This window comes from Mesocricetus auratus, unplaced genomic scaffold (assembly GCF_017639785.1).
Source record: "Mesocricetus auratus isolate SY011 unplaced genomic scaffold, BCM_Maur_2.0 Super-Scaffold_100008, whole genome shotgun sequence".
NCBI classification, from domain to species: domain Eukaryota; kingdom Metazoa; phylum Chordata; class Mammalia; order Rodentia; family Cricetidae; genus Mesocricetus; species Mesocricetus auratus.
This window is the reverse complement of record NW_024429192.1, coordinates 74,472,415-74,482,741: the sequence shown is the minus strand read 5'-3', so window position 1 is coordinate 74,482,741 and position 10,327 is coordinate 74,472,415. Positions and strand designations below refer to the sequence as shown.

General features: G+C 38.6%; 1 pseudogene; it reads right to left on the bottom strand.

Moving 5' to 3' along the window:
* Positions 1 to 5,404: 5,404 nt before the first annotated feature.
* Positions 5,405 to 10,049, bottom strand: LOC121141807 (annotated as a pseudogene).
* Positions 10,050 to 10,327: the final 278 nt, after the last annotated feature.

The following is a 10,327-nucleotide window of genomic DNA, read 5'->3' as shown; positions in this document are numbered from 1 at the left end:
TCATAATGGTGAATGATGTTTTTTGATATGGTCTTGGTTTCAATTTGCCAGTATTTTATTGAGTATATTTGCATCAATGTTCATGAGGGAGGTTGGTCTGCAATTCTGTTTCTTAGTTGAGTCTTTGTGTGGTTTGAGTTTCAGGGTAACTGTGACCTTGAAAAAAGAGTTTGGCAATGTTCCTTCTTTTCCTATTGTGTGGAACAATTTTAGAAGTAGAGATATTTACTCTTCCTTGAATTTCTAGTAGAGTTCTGTGCTGAAACCCTCTGGCCCTGAACTCTTTTTGGTTAGAAGATTTAAGGGTTATAGGCCTATTTAAATTGTTTGTGTGGTTTTGATTTAATTTTAGTATATAGTACCTATTCAGAAAATTGTCTATTTCTTTTAGATCTTCAAATTTTGTAGAGTACAGGTTTGCAAAGCATGACCTAATGATTCTCTGGATTTTCTCAGTGTCTGTTTTCATTTTCATTTCTGATTTTGTTAGTTTGGATGTTCTCTCTCTGCCTTTGGTTAGTTTAGATAAGGGTTTATCTGTCTTGCTGATTTTCTCAAAGAACCAGCTTTTTGTTTCATTGATTCGTTGTATTTTTTTCTTTGCTTCTATTTTTTTATTTCAGCCGTCAACTGAATTTTTCCATGGCATCTACTCCTCCTGAGTGAGTCTTCTTCTTTTTGTTCTAGAGATTTCATGTGTACTGTTAAGTCACTAATATGAGGGTTTTTTCCACTTTCTTTATGTAGGCATTCAGTGCTGTAAACTTTTCTGTTAGCACTGGTTTCATAGTGTCCCATAGGTGTGCGTATGTTTTGCTTTCATTTTCATTGAATTCTAGGAAGTCCCTAATTTTTTTCTTATTTCTTCCTTGACCCAGTGATGATTCAATTGAGCATTATTCAATTTCCATGAGTTTATAGACTTTCTGCAATTAGTGTTGTTGTTGAATCCAAACTTTAAGGCATGGTGATCTGATAAAATAAGGGGGTTATTCCATTTTTTTAATCTGTTGAGGTTTGCTTAATTTTAAAGAAGGTTCCATGAGGAGCTGAGAAGGTATATTCTTTTGCTTGTGGGTAGAATGTTCCATGGATGTCTGTTAAATCCATTTGAGCCATGACATCTGTTAGCTCTCTTATTTCTGTTAAGCTTTTGTCTGACAGACCTTCCCATTGGTAAGAGTGGGGTGTTGACGTCTCCTAGTATTAGTATGTGGGGTTTTATATGCAATTTAAGCTTTAGCGATGTTTCTTTTACATATGTAGGTGCTCTTGTATTTTGGGCATAAATGTTCTGAATTGAGTCTCCATCTTGGTGAGTTTTTCCTATGATGAGTATGAAATGACCTTCTCCATCTCTTTTGAGTGATTTTAGTTTGAAGTCTATTTTGTTAGATGTTAGGATAGCTACATCCACTTGTTTCTCAGGTCCATTTGACTGGAAAATATTTTCCCAATGCTTACTCTGAGGTAATGTCTGTCTTTAATGTTCAGGTGTATTTCCTGTGTGCAGCAGAAAGATGGATTCTGTTTTCATATCTATTCTGTTACCCTGTCTTTTTATAGGTGAATTGAATGCATTGATATTAAGAGATATTAATTACCAGTGATTTTATTTATTTATTTATTTATTTATTGGTTTTTATGAGACAGGGTTTCTCTGTATTGCTTTGGAGGCTATCGGTCCAGCCCAGCCTCGAACTCACAGAGATCCGCCTGCCTCTGCCTCCCGAGTTCTGGGATTAAAGGCGTGCGCCACCACCGCCCAGCCTTACCAGTGATTTTAAATCCCTGTTATTATTTGGTGATAGTTTTTGTGTGTTTCATTTCTTTGGAGTTTGCTGGTGTGGGGTAATCTGTTGCCTGTGTTTTTCTGGGTGGAGATAACGCCCATTGGTTGGATTTTCCTCCTAGTACTTTCTGTAAGGCTGGACTTGTGGATAGATATTATTTAAATCTGGTTTTGTCAAGGAATCTCTTGTTTTTTCCCACCTATGGTGACTGAAAGCATTTCTGGGTATAGTAACATGGGGTGGCATCCATGGTTTCTTTGTGTCTGTAGCGCATCTGTCCAGCATCTTCTGACTTTCAGAGTTTCCATTGAGAATTCAGGTATAATTTTGATAGGTCTTCCTTTATATATTACTTGGCCTTTTACAATTCTTTATAGTCTTTCTTTATTCTGTATGTTTAGTGTTTTGATTACTATGTGGCAAGGGGACTTTATTTTGGTCCAGTCTATTTGATGTTCTGTAAGCTTCTTGTACCTTCATAGGCACAGTCTTCTTTAGGCTTGGAAAGTTTTCTTCTATGATTTTGTTGAATATATTTTCTGTGCCTTTGAGCTGGAGTTCTTCTCCTTCTATCTCTATTATTTTTAGATTTGATCTTTTCATGATGCCCCCGATTTCCTGGATGTTTTATGTCGAGAAATTGTTGGATTTAACATTTTCTTTGACTGATTTGTTTCATCTCTCATATCTTCAACTCCTGAAATTCCCTGATCCATCACTTGTATCTTGTTAGTTATGATATCTGTAGTTTTTGTTCATTTGCCCAGTTTTTCCATTTCCAGAATTCTCTTGGTATGTGTTTTCTTTATTGCCTATATTTCTATTTTCAAGTCTTAAACTGTTTGCTTCACCTGTTTGATTGCTTTTTCTTGGTTTTCTTGGCTTTATTTAAGTGATTTATTGATTTCTTCTAAATTTTGTTTGTCTTTACCCAAAAAGACTTCTGCAGGCAGGCTACACCATCAGCTCCCCATGGGACCCTGTAACCTACAAATCCTACTCCACCGCCAATCCCACCCATCCCTGGTGACCTCAGTGCCTCCCTGAGACACAGACATCTACTGCACAAAGAGAGCTGAGAGAGAGGGTGAAGAGGGTTGGATCAAGAAGCCAAAGACACTGCCTGCACCAAGCAGAAGAGGAGATGGATAGATATCAATACAATAATATATTCAACAACCTAAAGAGCAATATGGCAACAGCAGAACCTCATGGTACTGCTTCAGGACGACCTGAACATACCAATGCTGAAGAAGCAAAATAAAACAACCTTAAAATAGCTTGATCAAGACAACAGAGTCCCTTAAAGAAGAAATGAAGAATTCCCTTAAAGAAATGGAGTAAAATACATGCAAAAATTGGAAGAAATGAATAAATCCCTTAAAGACAATCAAGAAAAAACAAGCAAGTCCAAAATTTGAAAACTGAAATGGAGGCAATAAAAAACACAAATGGGGAGAATTCTGGGAATAGAAAATTAGATAAATAAATGGGAATTACAAATGCAAGCATAATCAACAGAATGCAAGAGATGGAAGAGAGAATCTCAGGCATTGAAGATATGATGAGGAAATAGATTCATCTGTCAAATAAAACATCAAAGCCAGCAAAATCATAACACAAAATGTCTAGGAAATATGGGACACCATGAAAAGACCAAACCTAAAAATAATAGGGATAGGAGAAGAATTCCAACTCAAAGGCACAAAAAATATATTCAACAAAATTATAGAAGAAAACTTTCCCAACCTAAAGAAGGACAAGCCTATGAGGATACAAGAAGCTTACAAAACACCAAATAGATTGGACCAAAAATCAACTCCTCCAACCACATAATAATCAAAACTCAAAATATACAGAATAAAGAAAGAATATTAAGTGCTGCAAAGGAAAAACATCAATCAATATATAATGGCACACCCATGTGAATAACACTCAGCTTCTCAATGGAGATGCTCAAAACCAGAAGGTCCTGGACAGACATGCAGATTCTAAGAGATCATAGATAACAACCCACACTACTAAATCCATCAAAAGTTTCAATTACCATAGATCAAGAAAGCAAGATAATTCCATGACAAAACCAGATTTAAACAATACTTATCCAGAAATCCAGTCCTACAGAAAGCACTAAAAGGAATACTCTAACCCAAGGAAATTAGATATACCCAGGAAAGCACAGATGATAAATAATCCCACACCAGCAAATGTTAAAGAAAGGAAACACAGACACACATACACATATACCACCACCACCACCACCACCACCACCAAAAAGTAGCAGGATCAACAATCACTGGTCATTGGTATTCTTTAATATCAATTACCTTAACTCACCTATAAAAAGACATAGGTTAACATAATGGATAGCAAAACAGTATCCATCCTTCTGCTGCATACAAGAAACATACTTCAACTTCAAAGACAGACAATTTCTCAGAGTAAAGGGATGGGAAAAGAACTTCTAATCAAATGGAAATAAAAGCAAGCTGGTGTAGCTATCCTAATATCTAACAAAATGATGTATGACATTTCAATTCATCACAGGAAAAATTCAACAAGAAGAAAACTCAATCCTGAATATATATGCTCCAAATACAAGGGTGCTCACATTCATAAAGGAGATATTACTAAAGCTTAAATTGCACATCAAACCCCACATTCTAATAGTGGGAAACTTTAACACCCCACACTCACCAGTGGACAGGGGTTCCACACAGAAAATTAACAAATAAAGGATCTAACAAATGTTATGACTCAAATGGACTTAACAGATATCTATAGGATATTACACCCAAACACAAAAGAATAACCTTCTTTTTAGCATCCCATGGAACCTTCTCTAAAACTAACCATATGCTGGATCACAAAGCAAATCTCAATTGATATAGAAAAAATGGAATACCCCCTGTATCTTATCAGATCACCATGCCTTAGAGTTCAAATTCAACAACACAAATTATAGAAGGCCTACAAACACAACTGAAAAGCTTCTGTAAGGCATAGGACACTGTCAATAAGACAGCATACAGAATGGGAAAAAATCTTCACCAACCCCATATTTGACAGAAGGCTGATCTCCAAAATTTATAAATAACTCAGCAAACTAGACATCAAAATACAAAATACCCCAACTGAAAAATGCAGTACAGAGCTAAACAGAGAATTCTCACCAGAAGAATCTCTAATGGTCAAAAGACATTGAAGGAAGTGCTCAACATCCTTAATCATCATGGAAATGCAAAAATGACCTTGAGATGCCATCTTATACCTGTCAGAATGGCTAAGATAAAAAATACTGAGAACAGCTTATGTTAGAGAGGATGTGGAGTCAGGGAAACACTCCTCCACTGTTTGTAGAAGTGCAAACCTGTACAGCCATTTTGGAAATCAGTATGTTAGTTTCTAAGAAAAATGGGAGTCAATTTACAACAAGACCCAGTGATTCCACTCTTGGGAATTTACACAAAGGATGCCCAATAATACCACAAGGACATTTGCTCAACAATGTTCATAGAAGCATTATTCATAATAGCCAGAACCTGGAAACAACCTAGATGCCTCTCAACTGAAGAATGAATGAGAAAAAATGTGGTACATTTACACAGTGGGGTACTACTCAGCTGTAAAAATGATGACCCCATGAAATTTTCAAACTAATGGCTATAACTAGAAAAAAAAGCATCCTGAATGAGGTAACACAGACTCAGAAAGACACCTATGGTATGTGTTCATCCATAAGTGCATATTAGAAGTAAAGCAAAGGATAACCAGACTAAAGTCCACAACACCATAGAAGCTAGGTAGCAAGGAGGACCCTAAGAGGGACACCATGGATCACCCTGGGAAGAGAAACTAGATAATATCTACAGGGAAAACGGGGGGGGGCATGGTGGGATGTCTAGGGGAGGGGAGGAGATATGAGAAGAGAAGGGAACAAGATGGCCTATGGGGGAAGGGATGCAGTGGAAGAGTATTGAAAAAGATATCTTAATAGAGTCACTGTGGGCTTAGGAGAAACTTGGTGATAGGGTAACTCCCAAGAATCCACAGAAGGACCTTAACTAAGACTCCTAGCAATAATAGAGAGGGTTCCTGAACTGGCTAATCAGATTGATGTATACATCATAGAGCCTTCATCCAGTAATTGATGGAACCAGATGCAGATATTCATAACCAAGAATCATAACAAGGTCATGCTCTGGGAATCCAGTCAAACAAAGGGAAGAGGAAATGTATGAGCAAGGGAGGTCAAGATCATGATGGAGAAATCTACAGAGATAGCTGAGCCAAGCTCTTGGAAACTCATGAAATCTAGACCTACAACTGTGAAAACTCCAGAGGAGTGAACTTAGACCTCTGTATGTGGGAGACAGTTGTCCTGGCAGTAGTCCATGATATAAACCTGGTACATGAACTAGCTTGTGGGAGCCTATTCCTTAGGATGAGATGCAATAATCAGTGGCAGTAGGACCACAATATAATACCAGTACATGAGAAGCTTGTTGGAATCCACTCCCTATGATGGGGTGGCATGTTCAGTCTTAATATATGGTAAAGGGGCTGAGCCCTGCCCCAACCTATTAAGCCATACTATGTTGGCTCCTCACCTCATGGGAGCTCCTGAGGAGGAGTGGACTTGGGGTGAGCTAGGCAGTGGTAAGGGGATGGGAAGAGGCAAGGGGTAGTAGGAGGGGGTGGGTGGGAGAACTGTGATTGGAATGTAAAATTAAATAAAAAATTTTAATGGAAAAAAATCTTTACCCATTTCAGTAGCTGAGAAATTCTATATCCTGGGGGAGTTATGTTGCCTTTTCATGGTATGTGTATGTGTGTGTGTGTGTGTGTATTTGTGTGTGTGTGTGGTGTGTATATGTGTGTATATGTCTGTGCGTGTGTGTTCATGTATGTGTGTTTAGATGTATGCGTATGTATGTGTTTGTGTGTTTATGCAGGGACATCTTCTGTCCCACATCATTCTTACAGTAAGTGTACTTAAGACTATAGTTCTTATTCAAGCCTTTCTTTACCTGTGTGCATTGAAGAGATTTCAGAACATGAGACAAAATGAAAATAATAGTAAATTTGATTTTTATTCAGTACATTAATGCTCATGAGGAGATATTTAAAGGGTAATATTATTGATTTAGCACAAGGGAAGAGATTTGTAGGAAGCTTTGAACTATTTCTTAAAGATTTGTGTGTTATTATTTTATGTGTAGGGGTGTTTTCCTGCTTGTATGTGTGTGAGCACATTGCCCACGTAGGCCAGAACAGAGTGTCACAGTCCCTGAAACTGGAGTTACAGATGGTTGTTAGTCACCATTTGTGGGCTGGGAATTGAACCAGGACCTCTGGAAGAATGGCCAGTGCTCTTAAATCACTGAAGCATTCCTCTAGTCCCACTCTTGAAATTTTTAATGAGGCCGTTTCACATGGATCTGTTATTTTTTCCATTATACTTTTATTTAAATTAGAAACATATTGCTTCACATGTCGATCCCATCTCCCTCTCCCACCCTTCTCCCTTGCCCCTCCACTAGCCCCCCAACCCAATCCCTACACCATTCCCTAGGGAGGGTGAGACCTTCCATGGGGGAATCTCCAGAATCTGTCATTTCATCTGGGGCTGGGCCTATGCCCTCCCCCATTTATCCAGGCTGAGAGAGCATCCCTTCATGTGGAATGGGCTCCCAAAGTTCATTCGTACACCATGGTAAACACTGATCTACTACCCAAGACCCCAGAGATTGCCGAGGCCTCCTCACTGACACTACATTCAGGGGGTCTGGATCAGTCCCCTGCTGGTCTCTCAGCCATCAATCTATCAGTTCTTCAGCTGTGAGGCATCTAGGTTGCTTCCAGGTTCTGGCTATTACAAATAATGCTGCTGTGAACATAGTGGAACAGACATCCTTGTGTGAATGGGCATCTTTTGGGTATATGCCTAAGAGTAGACATGCTGGGTCTTGTGGTAGACTGAATCCCATTTTCCTGAGGAATCTCCATACTTTCCAAAGTGACGAGTGACTGTACAAGTCGGCACTCCCACCAGCAGTGGAGGAGTGTTCCCCTTTCTCCACATCCTCTCCACATCCAGCATAAGCTGTCATTGGTGTTTTTGATTTTAGTCATTCTGACAGGAGTGAGATGGTATCTCAGAGTTGTTTTGATTTGCATTTCCCTAATGGCTAAGGGTGTTGAGCACTTTCTCAAGTGTCTCTCAGCCAGTTTAGACTCCTCCACTGAGAATTCTCTATTTAATTCTGTAGCCCACTTTTTAGTTGGATCCTTTGGTGTTTTGGAGACGTGCTTATTGAGTTTTTTGTAAATTTTGGAGATCAGCCCTCTGTCAGATGTAGAGTTAGTGGATATCTTTTCCCATTCTGTGGGCTGCCTTTTTGTCTTGTTGACTGTGTCCTTTGCCTTACATAAGCGACTATTTAATAAATGCTTCATGTTTGGACACTGAGCTTTAACACTTACACACATACACATATATCATAAACTGGATATTACATGAAAAGTATTACTGGAATTTTAATGTATTATTAAATGTTTACGTATAGAATGTCTTTTCTAACTTGGAAACCACATTAAGACAATTAATGTTTCAAATTTATCTTCCTGTACAAAAGGTTTTAGGAACAATGAAACTACCTTAGAATAAGAGTAAAGGATGCCAGCAGAGGGATGGTCACTCATCAAGACAGCTGGAAAGTACACCACATGCCATTAGAACATGTGCCATGGCAGGAACATGAGAACAGTACACATCAATGTATATTTTATATGACTCTTTCACTAGTATTCTGTACCAAGGAGTAAAATGGGCTTTATGAACACGAAATTGGGCATAGAGATAGTATCCTAATCAGGATTATGATCTTGCACGAATATAAAAGTACTACTACTTTGAAGTCTACACTGTAAGTAGAGTTAAGGCAGCAATATAAAAAGATGAACAGAAAACTGGTTAAAAAAAATGGTCACAGAATTTCTTCTCTAGTAAAATCACATCAAGGATCTCATTAAGGGCAGTTTATCCCATAGTACCAGAACAACTCACAGCTGTGTAAAATAAATGAGAATCTACAGATTGCCTCTAATGTGATACTGGGAAGAATACTGGAAAATTGGAAAATATCAGATATTAGAAAGGGAAAAGTTTACTAATGATGCTACAGAAAATTGGTAAAGCTATCAAAAGAAATCAAAACCCTAGGAAATAAGGGGAAAGAGGAAATTCTCTTGAATTATTTGATTGAAGATTTGTGATGCCTGGATTTGCTGCCCAGACCATGGGCACTTCTTGGTGAATGTCTCTCTCATGGTTTCCTTCTGAAGAGTCTTCTGAGAGCTCCCATCAGGTCCTTATTCCTCAGACTGTAGATGAATGGGTTCAACATGGGGGTGACCACACTGTACATCACAGATGCTCGTGCAGTTGAGTGTGAGTTTTGGGTAACAGAAGAACTAAGGTACACACCCAAGAGTGTAGAATAGAATAATGAAACAACTGAGAGATGAGATGCACAGGTGGAAAATGCTTTGTATTTGCCCTGTGATGAGGAGATGGCACGTATGGAGGAAACTATCTTAGAATAAGAGTAAAGGATGCCAGCAAGAGGACCTCCCCCCAGCAGTACAGCTGCAAAGTACATCACCATGTCATTAGGGAAGGTGTCATTACAGGCAAGAAGCACCAGTTGATTAAGCTCACAAACAAAGTGGGGAATTTTCAAGTCAGTACAGAAGGACAGCCGCAATGCCATTGAACTCTGTAGCAAGGAATTCAACGCTGTTGTGACCCAGGACCCAAGAACCAGCAACCCACAGAGGTGGCGGTTCATGATGACCGTATAGTGCAGAGGGTGACAGATTGCCACGTACCGGTCATAGGCCATCACAGCTAGAAGAAAGTTGTCCAAAACTCCAAACAATATGAAAAAGTATACCTGGGCAATACAGCCTTCATACGTTATTGCCTTGTTCTGTGTCTGTATGTTCACTAGCATCTTTGGGATGCTAGCAGAGGTAAAACATGTCAGCAAAGGACAGGTTAGAAAGGAAAAAGTACATGGGTGTGTGAAGATGGGAATCTGTAACTGTGGCAATGATGATGAGCAGGTTCCCAAGCAGAGTGACCAGGTACATGAACAAAAACAGTCCAAAAAGGAAGGGTTGCCATAGAGGATCCTCTGAAATTCCAAGGAGAATAAATTTTGAAATTTGTGTGTCATTTTTCAACTCCATAGAGCTAATATAACAAAGAAAGGAAAAAGTAAGCTGATGTATTACATTATTATATATAAGATATGCAGCATTAACTAAACAGAAAAACTATAGTTTATACTATACTGTTAGGACAGTAATTCCTGCTCTGTGCATGAGTGCATTGTTTTGAGGGCATTCCCTGGTATGACTTACTCGGAACTATCTCACTCTAAGCCTTTACCCAAGAAGGCTTGTATTACAAACGTTTTTAATGAATTCTTTGTTATACTTGGGAAATAAAATGTAATATTGGTCAT